This window comes from Eublepharis macularius, chromosome 10 (assembly GCF_028583425.1).
Source record: "Eublepharis macularius isolate TG4126 chromosome 10, MPM_Emac_v1.0, whole genome shotgun sequence".
NCBI classification, from domain to species: Eukaryota; Metazoa; Chordata; class Lepidosauria; order Squamata; family Eublepharidae; genus Eublepharis; species Eublepharis macularius.
The window spans coordinates 69,611,477-69,637,607 of NC_072799.1; the positions used below are offsets into that span (position 1 = coordinate 69,611,477).

A 26,131-nucleotide genomic window follows, 5' to 3' on the forward strand; every position below is an offset into this window, starting at 1 on the left:
ATTGGACTCTTTCAGTTTTGCTCATATTGCTGCTGTAGTCATATATATAAAAACAAAGTTCCATGGTTTCATTTCAGCTGAGTATCCATCGGTCCCAAAAGACAAGACTCTGGCTTCAGTTATATACTAATCTTTTTTAAAAAATGAATTATTATTTGTATTTCTGTCCAAAATGTTTTTGCTTTCTTACATGACCACCATATAAAAGGCTAAGCATATTCAAGACAACTCACTTCCTACCCCGGTGTGCCACCAAGGGGCGCTGCTGTGGAGGGAAGCCCAGATGAGGCAGCCAGACCTCCAGAGAGCGCACCACGGCAGACAGCCCAGGCTGGGATCATGCATGGAGCAGGCAGCAATGCCCGCCTCCCGCCTTCACCACGCTGGGATCAGGAATGAAGCAGGTGGCAATGCCCATCCCCTGCCTTCACCCAGCTGGAATCAGGAGCAGAGCAGCTGGCAATACCCATCCCCCCCTTCATGCACCTGGGAGCAGGAGTAGACCAGGTGGCATTGTCTGCTTCCCATCTTCACCTAGCTGGGATCAGGAGCAGAGAGGGGGCAATGCCCACCTCCCACCATCACCCAGCTTGGATCAGGAGTGGAGCAAGTGGCAATGCCCAAACTCTGCCCTCTCCCAGCTGGGATCAGGAGCAAAGCAGGTAGCAATGCCCATCCCCCTTCACTCAGCTGTGATCAGGAGTAGGGCAGGTGGCAGTTCCCACCCCCTGCCTTCACCCAGGTGGGATCAGCAGAGCACGTGGCAAAGCACGTCCCCTGCCTTCACCCAGCTGGGATGAGGAGCAAAGCAGGTGGCAATGCACGTCCCCTGCCTTCACCCAGCTGGAATCAGGAGCAGAACAGGTGGCAATGCCCACCTGTCCTTCACCCAGCTGGGATCAGAAGGGGAGAAGGTGGCAATGCCGCCCCCCTTCACCCGGCCAGGATCAGGCAAGAAGGTGACAATGCCTGCCCCCTTAATGCAGCAGGGATCAGGATTGGAGCAGGTGGCAATGCCCACCCCTTCACCAGGCCAGGATCGGGCAAGGAGAAGGTGACAATGCCTGCCAACCAGGATCAGGAGCAGCGCATGAGGCAATGCCTGCCCCCCTTCACCCAGCCTTGATCAGGCGCAGAGCAGGAGGCAATGCCCACCCACCCCCGCTCAACCTTCCAGAATCACACGCAGAGCAGGCCACAATGCTCCCCCTCCACTTCACCGAGCTGGAATCGGGCACAGAGTAGGAGGCAATGCCCTCCCTTCTTCATCCAGTCAGGATCAGGAGCGGAGCAAGTGTCAATGCTCACCCCTGCTTCACTCAGCCGGGAGCAGGCATGGAGCAGGCGGCAAGGCCCGCCCCTTCAACAAGGTGAGATCAGGGGTTGAGCAGGAGGCCCACCCCTCATTCACCTAGCTGGAATCAGGCACAGAGTAGGTGGCAATGTCTGCCCCTCTTCACTTGGCTGGGATCAGGTGCAGAGGAGATGGCCATGCCCACCCACCCCCCTGTCTTTATCGAGCTGGGATCCATTACAGAGGAGGAGGGAATACCTGCCTGCCTGCCCTCCCCTTTCTAGAGCCCACTGTATTTTTTCCCACAACAGGCTTTGTTGCTAGTGGTAAAATATTCCTTCAAGTTGTTCACATTTCCAACAACGGTTCAAAATATCTTCTGGCCAGTTTTTCAGGCGTCACATACCAATGATACATCGTCTTATAAAAATTATCTTTTAGACTAAAACTCAATGTAAATTTCAGCCCTTTTAGCCACGTTTTCCCATGGTTCCATCTTACTATATAATTGAGTAAGCATATTTCAGACAACTCACTTTATACCCTGGTGCACCACCAGAGGGTGCTGCCATGGAGGGAAGCCTAGGCAAAGCACTATGTCCATCCAGAAAATGTGCCATGGAGGGAAGCCCAGGCTGGGAGCAGGTGGCAAAGTCCTGCCTCCCACTTTCACCCAGCTGGTATTAGGAGTAAGTCAGGTGGCAATGCCCACCACCCAACTTAACCCAGCTGATATTAGGAGTGGAGCAGGTGGCAATGCCCAACCCCTGCTTTCACCAAGCTAGTATTAGGAGCAAAGCAGGTGGCAATGCCCACCCGCACCTTAACCCAGTTGGTATCAGCAGCAGAGCAGGTGGCAATGCCCGCCTGCCCCCTTTGAACCAGTTGGGATCAGGATCAGAGCAGTTGGCAATGCACACCCCCACCTTAACACAGCTGGTATTATGAGTGGAACAGATGGCAATTTCCTTAACTCAGCTGGTATTAGGAGCTGAGAAGGTGGCAATGCCCACCCACCCCCTTAGCCAGCTGGGATCAGGAGTGGAGCATGTGGCAATGCCTGTCCCCTGCCTTAACCCAGCTGGTATTAGGAGAGGAGTAGATGGCAATGACCATCCCACACCTTAACCCAGCTGGTATTAAGAGTGGAGCAGGTGGCAATGCCCTCCCCTGCCTTAACTCAGCTGGTATTAGTGGTGGAGCAGGTGGCAATGCCCACTCCCCACCATCACACATTTGGGATCAGGAGTGAAGCAGGTGGCAATGCCCACCTCGCGCCTTCACCTGGCTGGGATTAGGCAAACAGCAGGAGGCAATGCCCTTCTTCCCTTCACCCAGCCGGGATAAGGAGCAAAGCAGGTGGCAATGCCCACCCTCTTCAACCTACTGGAATAAGCCACTGAGCAGGTGGCAATGCCCACCCTGTCTTCACCCTGCCAGAGTCAGGCGCCAAGTATGCAGCAATGCCTGCCCCCACTTCAACCTGCCAGAATCAGTACCAGAGCAGGTGGCAATACCTGTACCCCCTTCACCCAGCTGGGATCAGGAGCAGAGCATTTAGTAAAGCCCACCGCCCACCTTCACCTGTCAGGATCAGGCACAGGGCAGGAGGCAATGCCTGTTCCTCCCTTCACCCAGTGGGGAGCAGGTGGCAATGCCCACCCCCTTCATTCAGCTTGGATCAGGCTTGCAGCAAGCAGCAATGCCTGCCCCCCTTCACCCAGCCACAGTCAGGCACAGAACAGTTGGCAATGCCCCCCTTTACCTGGCATGGATCAGGTAGCAAAGCCCAGCACCCCTTCACATGGCCGAGATCAGGCACATCAGGCATGGAGCAGATGACAAAGCCCACCCACCCCCTTCTTCACCAGCTGGAATCAGTGACGGAGGAGGAGTGAATGCCTGCCTGTCCACCCTCCCCTTTCTAGAGCCTGTTGTATATTTTCCCACAACGGGATTTGTTGCTAGTTAATATATAAAATCCAAAGTTTTTAGCCCATTTAATCATACATTCTTTCGCTTGCTCTTCTGCTGTCTCAAATTTCGGCAAGAGTTTATACATTTTGGCAATAATATGTTAATCATTTGTACATAATTCTATCTCAAATTCAGTCTTAGATTGCTCAAAATAATAATGTCTCTTGTCTATTTTAAGCCTTTCTGGCATTTGTAAATAAGAAAACCATTGGCAAATATGTCCCTCTATTAGCAAATCTTCTCTTGATTTTATTTTATATTCACCATGTGAGAATTCTAACAAATCACCATAACCATTTATACGAACTTAACATTTCCCTTTTGAAATGAGCATCTTGCAGCAATAGCTATAAAGGTATTTTTGGGCAGATCCTAAGTTCATATTTATTCCATATTCTAAAAATGGCACGTCTAACAAAGTGGATATTAAATTCTGCATTTACCTTAATTTTATCATACCACAAATCACCATGCCATCCAAATCTCAAATCATGCCTTCTGTTTCTGAACAGGATCCATTCCTTCACCCACAGAAAGCATCCGGCAACGAAGTACAATTTCAAATCGGGTAAAATCAACCCCCCTCTTTCCTTAGTATCTTGCATTATCTTATATCTTTGGTTTTTTCCACACACAAAAAAAAACAAGTACAGACTTGTTTCAAAGCACCAATGAGACATATTTATTAAGTTACGTTGCAATCCTGCACACAGGTTGCTAGAAATCTCGTGGGAGTTCATGGAAGTTGAGTAGCTTAACTATGTGGTGTGCTGATAAATCCTGCAAGCCTTAGACATAGTGGCATTAAGTGAGATCAATTTAAAAGTGAGCCAATGCAGAATCCATCAAGCCTTGCCTTCTTGAACAGAATGCAGCTTGAAGAAAGATGTTTTGACTCTTCCTTCAAGAGAAACTACACATCATGGGAGTTAATGCACATTCCCTTCATCATCAGAGAGCATTTTCTCACATTATGGATGCCTAAGACTAAAAACATTGTTTTCCAATTTGCACATGGAATGGAAATGTGCAGTAGCAAGCACTTGATGGGAGCCATATTATCTCTAGCCAAAGCTTAGGGAGGCGGGGGGGGGGGGTTAAAAATCATCCTGGTTTCTACTGATACAGTATAAGAAAACAAAACAGAATGATATGTCATAAATGACATCATACTAGCTTTTAAATAACTGAGATTTCTCCTCTTCATACATTTGCTATAATTAAACACAGAATTTGGCACAGTTTGGTGTAGTGGTTAAGACTGCAGAGAGCCAGGTTTGATTCCCCACTCCTCTGCTTAAAACCAGCTGGGTGACCTTGGGTCAGTCATAGCTTCTAGGAGCCGGACCACACGTTACTAAATACACAAGACCAAGCGAGTGTCTATATTCGTGCCTCACCCCAAGTTCCCGTGCCTAGATGAGTACGTGTCCTTGTCTGGCCATGCGTTCAGATCATCTGTTTTCAGTGGCGAGTGTACGCGGTCTCGATCATCAAGTTGGCAATGTAGAGTTTCTGTCTCCATTTTCTTCCACTTCCCACCCTCGGCACAGTCATCCATGCTCTCAATATCGCAGATAGATGGCGCTCACGTCTACGTGAGGGAACGTCAAGAATTTATTTTGGATGTCAGTCGCGAAACTAATTTTTTTGCCTGCCATTGCCCAGTTCTACCCGAAGTACTCTCTCATCACAGTAGGTAATCGCCCCGGGTTTTTTTCCCACCATTTGACCACTGCTTATATTCCGCCCCCCCCAAGCAACACCAAAGGAGAGACTGGCTGTTATTGAGTTACACCATATATGTTGAGTACAAATTACAGCCGACTACAAAGCAATTGATAAGCAAACATAATGACAAACATAAAATTTATCGTTACTCCCCCTGTTGACCACTTGAGGAACAATTCCTAACACTGATTCAATTTATGAGGAAATGGAACGGATGCATGATGGGATACTGTTCGCCCGTCTTGGAGGAATGCCAAGAGAACCCATGCAAAGGCAGACATAAGTTTGATTACGGTGATGAAAGACTGGAGAGTGTACAGGGGAGACCCGTGTAAGTTGGTTTGTGTGTCATTCGCGTGTATTTAGTAACGTGTGGTCCAGCTCTAGGAGCTCTCTCAGCCCCACCCACCTTACAGGGTGTTTTGTTGTGGGGATAATAATAACATACTTTGTAAACCACTCTGAGTGGGCATTAAGTTGTCCTGAAGGGCGGTATATAAATCAAATGCTATTATTATTATAATTATTATATAGTATTATTGAGCTCTGTAAACTTAAGCATGCTTCATTCTGTACTGGATCATGGCAACTGATTGAGATGTTTAATTATTTTTTTGAGTTCCACAAACAATAGTGTTCAGTTTGTCAGGGCTCACAGCTGCTGCCACTGGGTGGGGCACCAGAGAGACCATCAAGAATTTCATTGTAAGTATACTTCCAAGCAGATACTGCAATAAAACATTTCATTTCCACCCCCCCCCCACTAAAGTAATATGAGCAACTCTTTAATATGTGTCAGTGACATGACCGATAGTTTGCTACACAAGTCCCAACATTATAACCAGATGGCCATTCATATTTGTTATGATCTGGTATAAGAATGGTGGGAATGTTTTGAAGATACTCTTTTCAACACATAGCAGGCTCAGTGCTTGGTTGCCCAAACACCGGATTGCAATTCATACGCTGATGCTCAGTTTATAGATGGACTGCTCTTTAAATCTGTAAAATGTGTTTATTCTTCAGAATTGTTTTTAGAGTTAAAAATGGCATCTCTTCAAATAGATAGGCTCTGATGAAATTGCCATTGATTTCTCTGACACATTGACACCTTAACAAAGCTTATATACTAGCTCGGTGGAATAAATATGATGTTATTAGCCTATTATATGGTGGACAGGTTTCTCCCTTATTGTAAGCACAATCTGAGTAGTATTGTCTTGACGGGCACTCTTAACTCTAGCAGCTCAGGGCTAATGAGTTGGGAAAAGAATGCAGAGCTGGTTTACTTTGAGCAAGTAGGCTGGGCAGACAGCATGTTCCCAGGGCATTAAGAATTAATTCTTAGAATTCTAAGAATTAAGAACACTTATAGTGTGATCCTAAAAAAAGTTACTCCAATCAGTGGGCTTAAACTGGAGTAACTCTGCTTAGAATTGCACTAAATATCTAGTAATCGCTGCAATATGTTTTGTGTTTGCTTGTACAAACAGCACAAAGCCCAGAATACTTCTATATCATTTCCAAATATTCTTACCCATCTCATTAAAAAATTATAAACTTTTCAAATGGATATCTTCCTAACTGTACTTAATCTAAAGCTTTTAAACACATGCTATTGTGCCATCATTCCGTTCACTTTGAAGTGAGCAAAAACATTCAAAACAGATTGTCTTTAAAACATGCTCTGCATTTAAGGAAGTGGTGGTAGAAACCACCAATAGTGATGTAGGTTTGCCTTCTAGTTTCTAAGTTGTGCCATGCTCCTCCTACGTTATTCCCATAGATGCTTTACTGGAAAGTGTATCAGTGTAAATTATGGCTCTCATTTAGAAAGTTGTGTGTTCTTAATTCTCATTGATATTTCGAGAATCAAGTTATCTTTGTCAGATGCATGATACAAACTGGTCAAATACAGAAGAGGAGGAGGGAGAGGGGAGAGAAGGGGACCAGTTTGTATCATGCATCTGACGAAGTGAACTTGATTCTCGAAAGCTTATGCTACAATAAAATTGGTTAGTCTTAAAGGTGCTACTGGACTCTTTTTGATTTTGCTACTACAGACTAATACGGCTAACTCCTCTGGCTCATTGATATTGATCATCTTTAACTCACAGTCGAGGATCCCAACAGCTGTTTGTTTGTTTGTTTGTTTGTTTGTTTGTTTGTTTGTTTGTTTGTTTGTTTGTTTGTTTGTTTGTTTGTTTGTTTGTTTGTTTGTTTGTTTGTTTGTTTGTTTGTTTGTTTGTTTGTTTGTTTGTTTGTTTGTTTGTTTGTTTGTTTGTTTGTTTGTTTGTTTGTTTGTTTGTTTAAGAGTCCATCTTTCTCACTGAGAACCAGGGTGGATTGCACAGTGAAGTCAATACAATATAATAGAGATGGGCATGAACCAGAAAAAAACCAAACCATGCAGTTTGTGGTTCGTCACGTTTCATGAATCATGAACCACAAACTTTCATGAACCTGCACCAGTTCACAAATCAGTTCATTTGGTTTGTGAAAATTTCACTTACGGGCCTGCAAATCACCACTTCAGGGTCAGCAGAAGGTCACTTTCGGATCAGCAGAAGGTATGCATAAAATCCACCCCCTGTTGCCTAGGAAACTGATTGATCGGCACCAGGCTGTCTGCAGTGATGAACTGAAAAATGAACCAAATTGACCAGCCTAAAGTTCATGGCAGTTCATCAGAAATAGGATCTGATGAACCACTAGTTTATGAACCATGAACCGGCCTGGTTTGTCACAAATTTTGGTTCGTATCCCAGTTTGTGCCCATCTCTACAATATAATCAAGAGCTACGGCATTCAGTGAAAAAATGCAACAGGGTATGGGTTGCAGAGATCTAAAAACAAGTAGTGGCCTTTACAGATGCCAGGATCCTGTCAATATCCATCACTGTAATTGGGTCAAAATAGTTTAGAAGTGGCCAGACAGTGTGTTAAGCATTACTTCTTCCTTGCCAATATTATAGCTAGCATCCAGATCAGAGGGCATTTTATTTTATCAGCAAAAAACTTCGCACAGCTAATTGTCTGTCCTTGGGCCAGTAAAGGTTCAGATTTAGGAACCAAAAGATGTAGATGTTCTTTCAACAATTCGGATTATCATGAACCAGCTGATTCAATGGTTGCAGTGAAGTAACATTTCTTTATCGTTATCACCACCGCTTCAGAGGTCTTCTAATGGGCTCTGTAGCAAGCTCTATCAGATTCAGCAAAAGTTTTTCTGCCAGCATCTTTCTAGATGTCTTTCAGTCCTCTTTAGGTCATCCAGCTCTGAGGTGAACCATGGACCTGGCTTCCATGGCGAGGAAGTGACAGGTCAGCAAGGAGCAATCTTGTCAACTAGCTTCAAGGAGCTTCACATCCAAGCTTCCATCACAGAATACCAAACACATATTAACAGAATATGCATTTGGTATTCTAAAATCTCCCAGAGTATTTTGGAATCTAGAAGGATCCGTGAGTTTTTGTGGGTGAACCATTTTAGAGCCCCCCCCTTTTGTGGGGTTTTAGGGGTATATTTACACTTGACTTCACTGGGTAATGGTAGTCCACAGTTCTGGCCGAATCTCCAATCCTGAAAGAAGCCTTAAAGGCTTAGAGCAAAAGATTAAGTCTAAGGTGTGGCCTCTTTCACATGTCGGGCCTGTCATTATGTGAGAGAGGCCTAGGGCTGGCAAGGAAGGTATGGAGTCCTGGGCCAAGCCTGACAAAGAACATTTAATATGAATCTTGAAGTCACCCAGAATGATCAGTCTAGGTGTCTCCAGCACCATGCCTGAGAGCACGTCTGTCAACTCAGAAAGGGTGCTTACTGGGGAACTAAACAGCTGGTAATCAAGCAGGATTTCCAATCTATCTTTGATTTATTTCCTTTTAAGGGAGACCCTAGGGCCATACCTTAAACCATTTTCAGAATTCTCATTTTCAACAGAGGTTTGCCACATGGTTCGGTGGAGATGTGGAACTAATTGTGTTGTTCTTTGGCTACTTACTGTAGAAAACCTATCAGAGCCTGGCAGATCTTTGCCAACAGGGGACACCACAGAGTACAATCTGTTTTGATCTGTGCCAACAGAGTACAATCCCACCAGCCTCCATCTGAGAGGGAAGAAGGCCTCTCTCACCCTTGTTCTTTACCTCTCTCCTAAGCCTGCTCTTCAACATCCGGAACCAAAGCCTATGTGACCTCATAGACCTACTTGTCTTATGAAGAGCTTGGCTCATCCAGGCTCCGGACCCTTTGGAGGAGCCACCCTTCTGGAACTCCCATGGGATCTGAGCAATTCCTGTGGGAAGCTGCTGCTGCCCCCACATCCCAGATGGGATTCATCTCCTCATTTCCCTCCCCTGGATCAAGGCTGAGTTCCAGCTGCTCATCAAGCAGTGGGCTATTAAAGCATCAGTACTTGGCAAGCAATGGAGCAGCAGTCTTTGCCTTAAAGGCATCGCATGTGTTGCTGCTCTGGTACAAGGACATCAAAGGAGGGTCCCTGGCTTCCCTCAGACTTGGGTAGCCTGGGAGGTTGCTCTGGTCCCTCGCCCTTGCTATAGGATTTTTTTTCCTGGATGACTCAGTTATTGTATGTTACATTTTCTGTAAGAATTGTGCACTGCATCTGCATCAGAGTTGGGTCTAGCTTTAGCAGATGTGTTCTTTAAAGCATGTTTAACAGGCAACTCTATTCTAAAATTGGTGAAATAACTAAACGTTCCTGATGATGCTGCCCTCTGCAATTAATAGCTGTATGTGCCTACAGGAGTTGAGGGGCCAGGGAAGGCACGTTACAGTTAAGAAGTAGGTTGCAAATTAAGCCACAGCAAGGTTCTGCTTCCCCCATTAAGCTTGTACCAGTGCTGGATTGGGACTATTGCTGTAATAACATTGTGGGGGTGTGGCTCCTCTTGTTGTTCAGAATGAGGGCTTTGTACGTAGCTTCAATTTTCTCTGTCCTAGGCTGGAACACTTATGAAAAGTGAGGTGGGTGGAGATGGTTGATGGTGTGGAAAGACAGGGAGCTGAAGCAGCAAGGGCTCATGAATCACAGGGGATGTTTAAAAAGTTAATTTCAACCTACCTGAAACTTGGAATTGTTTGTTATAGGAAACGTTCTGTGCGCCGTACTTGAAGAATCTGAAGCGGAAATGACAAAGCCTTTTTTAAGAAAGGGAGGGGAAATATTGCACAGTCACCAGTTTGGTGTACTAATTAAGAGCATGGGACTCTTAATCTGGAGAACTGAGGGCCAAGCTACACATGACGAATGACACTTGAATGGCAAGTGGATTGAGTGGAGGGCAAGTGAACAGGGAGAAATACACTTGCTGTTCAAGTGTCATTCGTCATGTGTAGCTTGGCCCTCAGTTTGATTCCTGACTCCTCCACTTGAAGCCAGCTGGGTGACCTTGGGCCAGTCACAGCTTCTAGCTCTCTCAGCCCCACCTCCCTCACAGGGTGTTTTGTTGTGGGGATAATAATGACATACTTTGTAAACTGCTCTGAGTGTGTGTTAAGTCATCCTGAAGGGCAGTATATAAACCGAATGTTGTTGTTATTATTAAATAGTATGACAGGAAATTTATTTAATTAATTTATTTATTTTCTTCATTTATACCTCCACCTTTCTCCCCAGTGGGGACCCAAAGTGACTTACATTGTTCTCCTCTCCTCCATTTTATCCTCACAACAACCCTGTGAGGTAGTTTAGGCTGAGAGTGTGTGTCTGGCCCAAAGTCACCCAGCAAACTTCCTGAATTTATGCTGGGAGACTCCAGTACCTTCACGTTATACTATGCTGAGATATCTCATGTGGGATTCAGATGATTAGGCAACCTCTCATAGAGCCTGAGGGAGCACCACTAAATGGACCATCAAGCTTCAGCTTGCTACCAAAAAACAACCTTTGACTTATGGTAGCAAGTGAAGTCCATTGATTTCTATGGCAAACCATTATGCATAAATGGTTCTCAGTTTCCTGTGGAGCTATTTCCTTGTATAGGTTACTGCACCGCCATCTGAATCCCTCACGTTCCAGGGGCTTCTACTGTAGATCAGTACTGTGGCCAAGCATGTGTGATCATTCAGAGATGTCTGAAATGTTTTAATTCCAGGCATACTACAGGCACAGCCATATGGCTGGTGCAGATGTTCACAGTTCAGTGTTATGGTATGCAACTGAAAATGCAAGGAATGTGTCTGGAAAGAGCAGGCACCCTTTTCATGTGAGGCATATAGGGACTGTAGGAAGCTTGCCATGCAAACAGCATATCCCATCTTCCTGTAAGGATCTTTCACAAAAATATAGATGGGCAGGGAATCAATGTGGATGGAAAGCAACTGTGCACGTGGAAGAGACTGGATGTATTTCACAAGCACACCCAGACACCAAAATAATGACTGGGCAGATGTGCACAGGCAAACCAATAGGAGAAATGGCAACAAATGGCAAGAAATTGTCAAGTGGGAAAGCAAATGAGCAAACCCTGAAAGACTGGATGTGGCCCAAAGGAATGTGCTTAAACCCATAGGCAAACTTTCACAACCATTCCAAGGAAGAAATATACATTGTTAACTAGGAGAGCAAGAGAACAGAAGAAGAGCTTTGCTGTATCACACCAGTGGTCCATCTCATCCAGTATCCTGTCTCACACAGTGGCCAACTGGTTACCCTGGATGGCCACCAACTGGGCATAGACACTGCGGGCTTCCCTTGATGTTGCCTCTTAGGACTAGTATTCAGAGGTTTATTTCCTCTGAATGTGGACCTTCCCTTTAGTCACCATGGCTGGTAATCACTGTAGACCCATCTTCTATAAAGATAGGATCAAGTGCTGGGCAGACAGCTGGGAAGAAACTTGGTCCACAATATCTTAAATGTTAATTAATAAGCCAGTTTGGTTCTACTAAAATCCAGGGAACAAAAAAAATAAAAATATAAAGATCAGGCTGTCTTTCCGCAACACAAATTGTCCTGTTTCCTGTAAGTCAAAATCAATCTGGTAAACATCTGTTACAATAATTTGTCAGCTGATGATATCTAATTCTCATTCCATCTAGGTCTTAAAGCCAATAGGCTGTCCGACCAGCGATATAACTAAAAAGTTATTGCTGTTGAATATATTAGCATTGCTAATAATACCATTTTATGGAAAATGTTATTTTTCAGGAGTATGTGTAACAAAGCTATTTGAATACTTTATATCCAGTTACATATGTCTTATAATGCAAACTATAAGAACATACCCAACTGTGGCTGGCTGGTGAGCAAGCTATAGATGTAACGTGAATACGAATGGTTCCCTCAAAATAACATTTTAATGACAAGCTTAAAGGATTTGCTAAGGGCACATGCCTGTAAATTATTAGATTCGACCGAAGGCTCTTTAATATGGAATAAAATTACAACCCCTGTTCTTTTTGTTTCATAACTGAATGCATTAAGATAAGGAGGGGGGTTGAAATGTTCAAGAACAGTTTGCAAGATTTACTTTGAATTCATAAATAACTCTCTGAAATCATGGTGTTTATTCTTTTCAGCTTGAATACATTTCATAACAGTAGCGTATCTGTTCAAATCAAAGATTTCAGAATTTGACAGCTTTCTTTTACGGATATACAGGTTTCACTGTACCTCTACTAATCCATAACTTATAACTGCATCTTATGTATTTATCTGCTTCATTTATATATCGCCTTTCTCTTCAATGGAGACCCAAAACTGCATATATTATTCCTCTTTCCTCACAACAACCCTGTGTGGTAGGTAAGGCTGAGAGTGTATCTTGAAAGAGTCACACAGAAAGTATTTCTACTCGACATCATACAAGCGTATGGTTTTCTTTCAGAATAACGTAGGGTAATAAAATCCTCAGTGGCTCACCTTCATGAAAATCAGTGTGGTGTGATGATTAGAGTGTAAGAAATGGTCTGGATTCAACTCCCACTCTGTCATGAAATTCACTGGATGACTTAGGCCAGTCACTTTGAAGCTAACCTACCTCACAGAATCATTGTAAGGACAAAAAGGAGAAGGTAGTATGTGCTGTGCTGAGCTCCTTGGAGGAAGCATGTACTAAAAATGATTGATAAATGATAGGTAGATAGACATTTGTCTTCAATATATATTACTAGCAACAAAGCCTGTTGTGGGAAAAAATACAATGGGCTCTAGAAAGGGGATGTCATACAGGCGTGCATTCCCCCATCCTCCATCACTGATCGCAGTCGGATGAAGGCAGGGGGGTGGCCATGCCCACCTTCTCTGTGCCTGATCCTGGCCAAGTGAAGGGGGGCAGGCATTGCCACCTGCTCTGCACCTGATCCCAGCTGGGTGAAAGGGGGCGGACGTTTCCACCTGCTCTGCTCTTGATCCCAGCTGGCTGAAGGGGGGCAGACATTGCCACCTGCTCCACTCCTGATCCCAGACAGGTGAAGGTGGGGCAGGCATTGCCATCTGATCCACTCTTGATCCCAGCTGGGTGAAGGGAGGGCAGGCATTGCCACCTGCTCCACTCTGATCCCACCTGTGTGAAGGCGAGGTGCAGGCATTGCCACCTGCTCCACTGCTGATCATGGCTGGGTGAAGGGGCGAGCAGGTATTGCCACCTGCTTTGCTCGTGATCTGAGCTGGATGAAGAGGGAATGGGCATTGCGACTGCTCTGTACCTGATCCCAACTGGACAGTTCATTACTATCCGGGTGGATTCCCTTGGTTTGCCCAACTGGATGATGGCAGGGGGTGGGCATTGCCACCTACTCCACTCCTGGTCCCAGCTGAGTGAAGGCAGAGGGCGGGCATTGCTCCCTGCTCTGCTTCTAATCCCAGCTGGGTAAAGGGTGGGTGGGCATTGCCACCTGCTCCACACCTGATCTCAGCTGGGTTAATTGGGGCTGGGCATTGCCATCTGCTCCACTCTTGATTAGAGATGGGCAAGAACAGCAGTATGAACTAAAAAAAAAAAACACGAACAGCCCAATCAGCTGTTCACAAACAAGCTGTTTGTGAGGCCCCATTCTAAATGAACATATGGTCGTTGCAAGCCTCGTTCATTGCTGTTCATTGCTGTTTGTCAAGCCAGACAATCTGGCACCTGCAATCAATTCCCTTAGCAACCAGAGGCAGGAACTGCCTGAACTCTCTCTGAACTCCTGCTGTTGCCCTGGAAACCCCAATCTAAGCCCAATTTAGCTTGATAGGCAGGTCTTCCTTTCAAGTGTGGAGCTCCAAATTTGTTACAAGGAAGCAAAGAGCAGGGGGGAGGGGGGATCCCAGCTCTGGTTTTGCGGACAGGGACAGTTGCTGTTGGCATTTTGAGAGAGAGACAGGGAGAGTGCATTGGAGCTTGAATTGTCTTTGTGTGTGGTGGGATAGGGATCTACCTCTTCAAATTCTAGGGCTGCTGCCAGTCTCTGGGACCAAGCTATTATTTATTATTGGTACATTTCCTGCTGCCTGCTCAGGTAGGGTTTCTGGTTGTGGTGCGGTAGGTATCTTGATGGCTGGAGGAGAGCCTGCTGGCCCCCATGAACAACAAACATGTTTATGAACAGGTCATGTTCATTGATGTTCATTGTTCATTGTTCATGGATGGCAACGAACAATGAACACCATGTTCGGAGGGTTTTTCTGTTTGTGCCCATGTCTACTCTTGATACCATCTGTGTAAAGGCAAGGGGTGGGCAATGCCATCTGTTTTGCTCCTGATCCCAGTTGGGTGAAGGCGAGGCAGGGGCATTGCCACCTGCTCTGCTCCTGATCCCAGCTGGTTTAAGACGGGGGTCGGGCATTGCCAACTGCTCTGGCTCCTGATTCCAGGTGGGTGAAGATGGGGAGCAGGCATTGCCCCCTCTCTGCTCCTGATCCCAGCTGGGTGAAGGCAGGGGCGGGCATCGCCACCTGCACTGCTTCTAATCCCAACTGGGTGAAGGTGGGCGGCAGGCATTACCTCCTGCTCCACGCCTGATCCTAGCCTGGGCTTCCCACCATGGTGTGCTCTCTGGAGGTCTGGTTGCCTCATCTGGGCTTCCCTCCACAGCAGTGCCCTCTGGAGGCTCACCAGGGTAGGAAGTGAGTTGTCTTGAATACACTCAGCCTTTATATAGTAGGATTACATATATGTGGCAATTCACACCTAAGAGAGTAGGTATACAGGATGTGTGTGAGTGTGCACATATATATTACTTCATCTTAGAAGACAAGACAGGCTGCTAGAGAATTGCCTCTATGTGATGACATCACTTCCAAGTCACACTGGAAGTAACTGGAAGTGACATCACCAGAGAGGCCCAGCCAACAGTTAGTCTCCTGCTGTCAACACAGTCAGGAACCCCAAAGATCCAAGTTGTCACCACCCAATGACAAATGAGACAAGTGAAAAGCATTCCATAATTGTCCCATCATGCATCCCAGCTCACAACGAATAAAACCATATCTGGGACTAGAGTTTAATCTGAGAGATGGGGCATGTACACATAGTACCCCTTCAGAGAGCTACTTCCCAGATGCCTTAAGGATTTAAGAGAGAAAACTAACAATTTTTGTTGGATCTGAAAACCAAGAGGCAACTGCTGCTGTTGGAACAGTATCAGAGTTATATGCTCTGTTCATCACAAATATAGTCAATAAACATATCAAAGCAAAGCAAGACAAAGAGCAACAATACAACCAAAGGCAATAAAACCAACGTTAAAATGGATATATGAAGCTGCCTCCTACAGAGGCCTCTAGCACAGTAGTGTTTACTCTATTATTTTTATTTATTGTATTTTAGTCTGATTTTCATCAAAACTTGACTCTAAAGCAACTTACATCTATTTAAAACCAATCTAGACTAATAGCGGCTCTCCAATATCTCAAGAAAAGGTTTTGCTCAGCCCTGCCAACTGTTATTGCTAATAAATGTATTTGGGATTTCCTGCATGTGCCATGCACTGCCCGTGAGTCTTTCCTCACAAATCTATAACTGGGGACTGCACAACATAAGACCTATTGGCCAATTGTGGACCCATCACTTCACTAATCGTTTGCAGCCCCTTGGACGAAACCAGATCTATTGTTAGTGAGTGACTCTTTATGGAACATTGAGAGCAAAGGAGAATGTTTGTAATTCTGTTTCTGTATGGCCAGGACCAGCTGAAGGTCTTTGGCAGCCCTAGACCGGTTGAGCCAGTCACTCCCCATGAGTCACTGGCTGGGCCAGGTGCCCCTTTGTGCAGGCCAGGCTGGGCACACCTCTACTTTGAGCCTCCAGCTGGCAGGCCCATCCACACCCTGAGCATTCAGCCAGCTGCCAGACACATGTGCACTCTGAGCACCCGAGACACCAGACAGCCATCCCAGTGGGTGTGCAGGTGCCCAGAGCTGCCAGCCAGCCAGAGGGCAGGCACATATATTCCTGGCCAGGGAGACACAGATGCCACAGGGCTGTCTGGTTTTGGTTCCCCTGGTGCCCCACACACACACTTTCAGACACCCTAGGCAATTGCCTACTGGGCAGGACAACCCTACATATGGCTTATCCGTTCCCTGAATCCAGAGATACATTGTGTTGGTGTTGGTGCTCCTAGGTCCTGCTGGTTTTCCTCTTTTCAATTATCTCCAAGTTTGCTGTATTCTCAAGCAGATGTGCAGAGACAAAAACAAGAAGGATCAACTACTGTTACCTGTCTTTCTCTAGCAATGGGAAAATTGGACCCAGAGAGGACAAATGAGTGGACAGAAGCAAAGAGATTGGCCTATCCAAAAGGGAAGGACAGAGGGCATTCTGTCCAGGAATTCTCCAAAACCTGGAGGGAGCAGGCAGGAGTGGTGCTAAATCCACACACAGCAATTTTTCACCCAGCTGGTTCAATTTCAGAGCAGAAACTCCTATATGAACCATTCAGGGAAATTTGCAGAGGAGAATAAGCGAACAAGGCAAGGGTTAAACACCTCCCACCAATTGATTCTCCCCTGAAAATATTCTTCCCGAGCCATGCATTAGTGAATGCACAGGGCTAGTATCTTGTTTTCCTAGTAATATCTAGCCCTGTTCTAAACAATGGTTAAGTGGTTGTGAATCTGCACTCTGCTGGTTTGAATCCCACAACTGCCATGAGCTCAGTTGGTGACCCTGGGTAAGCCATTCCTCTCAGTCCGAACTCCCCAGTGGTATTTGGGGGGCAATAATAAGAACGTGGATTCTGTTGACTGCTGAGAGGGGCAGTAATCTGTCTGAAAGAGCAGTATACAAGCACAGTTATTTATTATTATAATGTGTGAAAGAAGTTCACTGAGATAGAAAGTATTCATGCGTCCTTCTTTAGCAGAGCCCATGAATCTCATCAGTATTTTATAATAAAATTAATAGAAATGTAATTTCTTTTTATTCACAGGATAATCCAGATCTTGACAGAGCTACTGGAGAGAAAAGCACCACAGGATTTTCAGCCATCTGTCCCTCATTTATTTATTCAATGCCAATTCACACAACCATTTCACATTGTGAATCAGACTTTTCAGAAAAACGTGGTGCAAAAAGTTATTCTTATGAAACACCAACAGAACTCATCCTCCTCAATGAGGTGTCTGGTTATTTCAGTCAAATATCATGAAAATCACACACACCCAAATTATTGGCTTGCATCCTATCCTTTAACATAGTTTGACAGGCAACATCTAGCAGAGGAAAACTCCTTAGCCTAGAGGAAAGCTTCAGACTTTGTTGAGCAGAATGGTAGGCTATGAGCCGTGACTTCCAATTTTTCAAAAAAGAGTTTTCAAACATACTGCTTAAGTCATCATTACTTATTATGAACCACTAAATATTTACAGAAGACTATCAGGTTCAGGCCTTTAAAAGCTTGAAGTGTGAAGTAGCCTTTATAGATCCGCACAAAACTTTCTAGATACTGAATCTTTACTTTACTTCTTACTGTTTTTACACTCTAAGTCATAAACAGCAACCATCATCTCATGAAAAGAAAACCTAGAAGTAAATTATCGTAGAACTTAACAACTGCTGCCAAGAATTTTGCCGCATACAAAGTTGTTTGTTTGTTTATTGTTGTCACTGAGTAGCCAGGCTGGTTTTGCTTCTGGAGAGAAAGAATTCTGATTAAATAATGGGGAGCTCAAAGAAAATGTGAGCTACAGAGTCAGTTTTGTTACTGCCACCATTGCAGAGTCTATCTGAGCCCAGAATTCCACTGAAGTTTCCTAGTATCACTGTTGACGGTAGAGCATTCAAGCACGCTAGCATAAAAGTCCTTCTATAGTTCTATAGTTCTATAAGTAGTGAATTTGGGATTTTTGTCAAATAAATAATTTGGCATTTTTGTCAGAGGGATGATGCCAAATGAAAAGATGAGCACACTTTGTGGGCTCTAATCAGCGTGCTCTTATAATCAAAGTCTTCTGGTGAGCAGGGTCAATTCTTGACTAATTGTTTCTAGCACATCCTGGGTAATGCCTAGGCATGCCAATTTATGATCTAATAGTCTATCCCAGTCGCTTATATGATGCTTGACTAGTCCAAGGAAGCTTGATTCTGGATTTGATTTTAATATCCTAAATTGCAGCTTAAATGCTCTTTCCTAGGTCTTTGGTTCAAAGGACCTCTCCCCAATTTTGGCTCACAGAGTGCGGCTATCCCAGCAGCAGTGTCGCTGCTTCAGCTGGGAGCCGATTGTTGCAGCCCCGCCCAGAGGAAAGGAGACAGGCTCCCTTCCCGGGCATCCGGGGCTTTGGCCGGGGGCGGAGCCACAAGCCTTTTGCAGGCGGCTCTGCTTTCCCCCGGCCACAGTTGCACAGTTCCCCCGGCCCACCCACCTCTCCCTGTTTTTAGTGCAGGACTAGCCGGCTGCTATGGCAGAGCCAGGTAGGAATTTTTTACCCTTTCCCCCTGATTGGCTATAGGGAAATGGGTTTTTTCGCCTACCTTGCACTAATGGCAGTGTTGAGGCATTTGAGTGGTGGTGCTGTTGGGTTATGTCACTGGCAGGAGAGTTTTGAGAATAGGGTAGGGACCAGTGAGCACCCAGTGGCACTTCCCCAGGGGTGGGGAACAGGGTCTGCCATTAGTGCGGTATGCTGGTGGCGGCTACCATAGCACAGGCAGGTGCCTGTGGGGATCCCCAGGCGCAAGGCCTTCCCTCATGCTGTACGGCTGGGGCATTAGGTGCTTGATGGGGGGATCCCTTGCCTGGCTGGCCGGGTTGCAGCCATTCAAGGGATGGCCTACAACCGGGGCTTTGGGGCTCACCCAGGCAGGTCAAGGCGGAGGTCCGGAGTTGACCCCGTGGCTTGACCTGTACCACTTAGTTGGCCCTTGCCTTGTTTATGTTAATGGTCATTTTAATAAACGGCCCTTTAATTCCAAGCCTGTGTCTGTCTCTTCATTCCAGCTGGGGTTGCAACTATTCCAGATACACACTGAGGAGTTCCTAAAATATTGTATTGGAATCTTAGTAATGGTTTGTCAATATTGTCTGTTACTGCTGTAATCCCGACCCCAATGGCATACAGCATCTTCCTAACAATGCTAGTGATGAATACTTTAACTGCCCACAGGAACATATTGGCCCCCAGAGGAATAATAGTATTTTGAGATCGTCTTCCCGGTATTCAAAGTAGTTCTTACAATGGAGTTCAGGTGCACCATTCAAGATATTGAATCACTCCGATTCTTTAACTGAAGTTGCGTTGGGGAGAAAAGAAAAAGGCTGTATCTTTTGGGACAAGAGAGACTTCTGAGTGATACAGTCATTTCATCAAAAAGTGATGTGGTGATTGTGCAAATCCTCACATTGATCACTACTCCACATAACTGACTTGCATGAGAAGCACACCAGCCACTACACAAAGCACCACTGTTGGTGCCAAGCCTGAATGCTGGAGAGTGTCTTTCCCCCTCCACCATCCTCTCTTAGACAACCTCTGGTTATCTAACAGTTCCCTGCACTATTGAGTTTATTGAGACCTGGAAGACAAATCTGGTACTGTTTTAGGATATGCCTTTTTATTGAAGCCTCCCCAGAAGCCTCAATTAAGCAAGCATTGGCTATCAATATCCTTAAAAATATACGTGGCTAGAAACTGCCACTAAGATAATATATTGGTGCTTTTCTGGGCAACAGCAGAGGTTCCTGTAATCAAACGCTAACTAAAAATATCAGCAGTTCATGAAAGATAACTATCAGGTTGACGGCCATTTTAATCACTACAATTACTCAATTGTCTGAGCTTAATTCTTTATAGGCAGTTCAATTGTGTTTGCCTTGATTAATATGTCAGTGATTGCCTTTAAACAATTACATTTTGTGAATAACAATGCCAGGGCAAAAAAATGCACCAGTTCCCAAAGGAAGCTGGAGGAGGTATGATTATTTGGACACCCTTTACAAATAAATAAGTTTGAACAAAGATTGTTCAATATAAAATACTGATACATTTTAAAATGATCTAAGAACATTGTCTGTCAACTTTAATATGAATAACAAAACTTGAAAAGGACCATGAAAGGGGGAAAAGAGAAGCAGACCTTATTAGGATAACAAAGGGTTTCTCTTCTGTGGCCTTTAGAATTCATCATAGCCTGAGAAATGTAATGAGAATAAGATCAAAATGGCTTAAGATCAATTACTAAAGGCAAAATTTTCAGGGGGAAGTTTTGAAGTCTGTTTGAGAAAGGCAGCAGCATTTGAGAGGGGGGACCATACTAAAGCGGCTCATATTTCTTTACGTAATACTGGTAGATGCGATCCAGAATTTAGTAGCTTATTCATGATAAATGTTCACCCAGCTCTGGTTCAGTTACTAAACCTTTAAGGATCCCAAAACACTAACACTGACAAAAAGCTAGAATCTAAAGAATTGGCCAACAAAAGAGAAATGCCACTCAAAAGAAATAAAAATTGTATATTTAAAAAAAAAATAAGGTATTATATCCTATGCTCTCAATAATATTTGCTTGAGGCAGTTTACAATATTCATTAAAACAATGAAAAACACATGTAAACAAATTAAAATGAAGTAGGACTATAATTTATTAATTGGTGACCAGGCCATAATTTCCAGGAAGAGTCTCATACCTCTCTGCCTTCGCCTGCCATCCTACACATATAGTAAATCTACACTTAAAAGACTAATGATGAATTTAACCCTCTGCCAACATCTGCCCCATGAGAAGGATTCTTTGATTTCCAAACATATCCGAAGAAGTGAATGATGAATCACAAAAGTTCATATTGAAATAAATGTTAAGTCTTTAAGGTACCACTGGACTTTATTTTTCTTATACAGATTGCCTTCCTTCCAGCCACTAGCATACACAGCTATCTCCTGGCTTTCAGTTGGCACATTGAAGCAGCTAATAAGGACATCCTGTCTTCTCTGCCCAGAAAATGACAGCATAGCAGACCATAGCATGTGGGATAAACAGCAGTAGAAAGATTTGTTCCTATCCTCAAGAGTTTATCTTTTGGTGTTTGGTCAGTTCAAGAGATGCAAACCTACAAGGAATTTCTGCTTGAAATCCATAAAACTCAGTGCCGAATCCAAGGAAAATCTTTTATCTAGAACCATAATTTAAGCAACACAAAAACCCAACAGACAAATCAAGATGGATAGCTGTGTTTGTCCATAGCAGTAGAAAAGAGCAAGAGTCCAGTAGCACCTATAAGACTAACAAAATTTGTGGTAGGATATGAGCTTTTGTGAGTCACTTCTTCAGATACAGCTAGAATGTGAGTCCATCTGTCCGTATATATTGGAGAGTGGATGGGTTGCAGAAGGTGAAGGATAACACCCAGCGAATGACAATGGCAGGCGTGATTGAATAGGGTGGGGTAGGCAGAGGGGTAATGGGTGTGGCGAAATTAGCATTGGTAATGAGACAGGAAGCCAATGTCTTGATTCAGTCCAAACGAATGCATTGTTTTGAGCATTGTTATCGGTTGCAATTCAGCAGTCTCTATTTTTAATCTCCCTGTGAAATTCCTCTGCAGGATAACTGCTACTTTTAGGTCAGCAGCTGAATGTCCTGGAAGGTTAAAATGTCCCCCCACTGGTTTTTGCATGTTTTGGTTTCTGATGTCAGACTTATGTCCATCAATTCTTTGTCGAAGGGACTGGCCAGTTTGTCCAATGTAGAGAGTGGAGGGGCATTGCTGATACATGATGCAGATGCATACCCGAACCTATTCAATCACGCCTGCCATTATCATTCACTGACTATTACCATTCGGCTTCTGCAGTCACTCCACTCTCCAAGATATAAGGACAAATGGACTCACATTCTAGCTATATCTGAAGAAGTGAGCAGTGGCTCACGAAAGCTCATACCCTGCCACAAATTTTCTTAGTCTTATAGGTGCTAGTGGATTCTTGCTCTTTTCTACTATAGCAGACAAAGGAAATGATATCAAGACAGATGCAGACAGACAGACAGACAGAAAGGGCCACCTTCTCTCCTGTCTACTTAGTCTCCATATAAGAGCAGCACCTCAGCCCTATTTTCTGTTTATTCTTTCTGAAGTGAGGAAGGTGGCCACCAAAGATAGGTTTCTCAGAGGTGGCTGCTTGCCTGTGGAATGCCGTGTTCAAAAAAGGTACTGGCGATGTCTCCAGCTCAAACCTTCAAGACAAGAACCATAGAGTTAGACAGATAGATAGGCTAGCATCAGCCTCCTTCCTGCCTACTCTACTATTACTCACTTTCTCTTATTGGTGGAATGTAGTCCAAGGGAACTTCTTTCCTTCTTCTTCCTTCCTCTCTTCCCTGCAGAGAAGCAGCATGATGTCTCCTCCTACGACAAATGAAGCAGATGGCCCGTTATCAATCTGAAGCCATCCTAGTTAGCTAGATTAGTTAGTCACTTTTTCTCTCCACTGTATTTAAGTTAATGTACCTCTATAAATAAATAGACCATTATTGGTTCTTTAACCCAAAGGAGAGGCTCTCCGGGTGCAATTTGCAAGATAGCGTGGTAAATATTAGTTTAGGCCACGCTGCTACACTGAAGCTCTGGAGGAGCACTCTGTTAATAAGGAAAGGAAGGGCTATCTGACTGGTCCAGCCAACATGCCCGACCCACATAGAATCACACACAGTTTGTCATCTTTTGGAGCATCTATTAGCCCATGACCTTCTCTCCCATCCCAGGTTTTTTGTTAGAAGGCTGTGGCTAGCCATCATCACAATTCTTTTAAAGCTATTTTATGCTGCTTTTTAAATCTATATTTAACTGCTGTTTTCTACCAAAATGGACCATTATTATTATTTGAGTTTAACTGCTGCCTTATTGACTTGAATTGTTTTTATGGATGTTATTGTCTCATCTAAAAGAACACATCAAAAATCTTGTAATAAATAGGACTGGTTGAGGAAATCCCATTATCTAGCAATGAACCCAGACAAGACGGAAGTGATGCTGGTAAGAAAAGCAGAGGTCTTGAAGGACATTGTGCTTCCATCCTTTGGTGGGGTTCAGTTGACCCTGGCTGGCTCACTTAAGAGCCTTGGGGTTATACTAGACCCAGCACTACTGCTAGGGAAGCAAGTAAATGCAGCTGCAAACAAGGTCTTCTCACAACTCAGACTAGCCTGGGAAATGGCTCCTTACCTTGACATGGCCGATTTGGCCACCTGGATCCATGGGCACAGCAACATCAACACTAGACTTCTTTAATGCACTCTACGTTGGTCTCTCCTCTAAGCCAACACAAAAACTTCAGTTAGTGCAGAATGCTGCACCCTATTTACTCTCAGGAGCTAGATGGAACATGCATATCACTCCCATTCTGCAGTCACTCCATTGGCTTCTCATCAGTTATCGGACACAGTTCAAGGTCACGACTAGACATGGGCACAAACCCAAAAAAATTAACGAACCTGCGGTTCGTGGTTCGGTGCCGCCGACAAACCCGAACTAATGAACCACAATGAACTTTTCCCACTGATGAACCGGTTTGAGGTTCGTGGGGCTCAGAACGGCCCCCGTTGGATTTAGAGAGCCCATATTCATGGGGAGTGTCTAGCAGGCTCTCCTCCAGTCAGCACCCAAGTTTGGTCAAGATTGCAATAGGGATCTTGGAATTATACCCTCTCCAATCAGAGGCTCCCAGGAAACTCCCACTTGATAAACCAACACAGGTCTGTGGTTGGCCATCAGAGCTGCCTATCAGGGTTTGCAGGGATGAGATTGGAGTGCCCATGGCTACAGAACACCCCCTCCCCCCTCCCTCCCCCGGGTGTCTTCTCCCAAGTTGTAACCACTTTGCAGCTCCATGATTGGAAGGAAGACCTGCCGATCAAGGTAAGCTGGGCTTCCATTCAGGTTTCCAGGGTGACAGAAAGAGTGCAGACAGAGTTCAGGCATTCCCCCGGCTCCGTTTCCAAGGGAATTGATTGATAATACCTGACTGTCTGGCTTCATGAACCGCTGACATACGCAACGAACCAGGCTTCTTACGAATGCTGGTTCATTGGACTTGGATGCTCACGAACTGCCGGATCGCAAACAGATGACCAGGCGGTTCGTGGGTTTTTTGCGTTCGTAATGCGGTTCGTGCCCATGTCTAGTCATGACTATCTCATTCAAAGCCCTTCATGGGCTTGGCCCCTCATATCTGTGCAACCGCCTCTCTCCTTATGTCCCACCACAGCAGCGTTGCTCATCTGAACAGAATCTTCTGAAGATACTGCCCTGCAGTTGGGCAAAATCAATAGCTGCCCGCACATCTGCTTGCTCTGTGGCAGCCCCCACCTTACGGAATGGCCTGCCTGAGGAGGTCCGGAAAGCTCCCACTCTCCTGGCTTTCCACAAACTATGCAAAACTGAATTATCCAAGAGGGCTTTCTAACCAGATTAAAGAACTATGTCATAAGAAATAGCTCAGAGAGATGCCTTGGTAGAGATGAGGACTGAATGCTTCGCTATTGGGTAGTATCTGCTGACCTAGTTATGCTCCTACTGGCAAGTTTCCACACTGCTAAACATGCCATGAAGTTAGTTATGCTTTGTTTCAGATAGTTTCCATCTCAGTGCTTGGCTTATGCTTGCTTAAAAAAATTTCTGCTACCATACCCTACTGTATCTGTTTCCCTGAATGGCCTAGCTGTTCTTCACTATCATACTTTGCTTAATGAGTGTCCCAGCTGTAAATTATATTGTACCGTCACTTGCACTGTTGTAATCCACCTCGGATCACAGCAAAAAAGGCGTACTATAAATAAATAAAATATAAAATAAATGTATCTATTGACAAATTGGACATGCATATTGTAGGGCTCTTGCACGCACAAACTAAGTGCAAGCTGGAGTAGGAGCAGTGACTGTTTCTCAGATTTTGAAGGGGAAATTAGAGACAAAAGTGTTGCTTGGGAACTAGAAAGTGTCAGTTTCTTTGAACGTGCCAGACTGCTGGGGAAATGTTAAGAAGCCAGCTAAGTTTTACTTGCACGCATGCCCTTCTCTAGTTTTAATTGAATTTGTTTTATCATGTTTTTAAGCTTGATTAGTCAACTCAATGCACATTTTATCTTGCTACTGTTGTTCTTACGCACAAACTCACAATGGAAACATTTTCGCTATCAGCCGGAGCTGGCATACAGTTTTACTGCAGTCATAGAGCTTGGAGACAGAGGCCTAAAAGCCATTCCCTGCCTTGCCTGCAGAGATTCCACCACACGCACCCGCCTTACTGCTTACTTAATATTTGTCACATGATCCATATCCAAACATGCTGCAAACGATCGACATTGTACCCAAAATCCTGGGAATTCTTCATCTGAAAGTTCTGATTTTGTGACAAAAGTAATTCTTCATAAAAGAGACAACTCTGTTAGCCTTTAAGGTGCCCCATTACTCCTTTTAACTTCCTGTGACATGCCTCATGTCCACCTGGACAAACATCCTGAAATTTCCACCATCCTGCCTTTTGTTCCACCCTTGTTTTCCATTATATGAGTTCTCAATCCTTCCAACCTGCTGAGGACAAAGGTCTCAATACAGATATCCCCTTCCGACCTCCAGTCATGTGTTTTGCTTGGGCCTATGACAGCTACATCTCTTCTGGCTCTTTGGATTGTTCTGATAGGCACTGTGTGTTGCCAACAACTGCCGGAGCCATTTTAAAAAAAAAA

The 26,131-nt window shown here is 44.6% G+C and overlaps 1 long non-coding RNA gene across 2 annotated transcripts; it reads right to left on the minus strand.

The window, feature by feature from the left end:
• Positions 1-45: 45 nt before the first annotated feature.
• On the minus strand, positions 46-25,788 carry LOC129336473 (uncharacterized). Of its 2 annotated transcripts, none has more exons than XR_008597720.1 (4): positions 23,610-25,788; positions 22,702-22,793; positions 10,087-10,142; positions 46-4,865 (listed from the first exon to the last, which is right to left on the minus strand). It is a non-coding gene; the product is annotated as an uncharacterized LOC129336473 (long non-coding RNA). The 2 variants fall into 2 exon arrangements; XR_008597719.1 differs by lacking the exon at positions 46-4,865 and adding an exon at positions 5,162-5,243.
• Between the last annotated feature and the right edge of the window lie 343 nt (positions 25,789-26,131).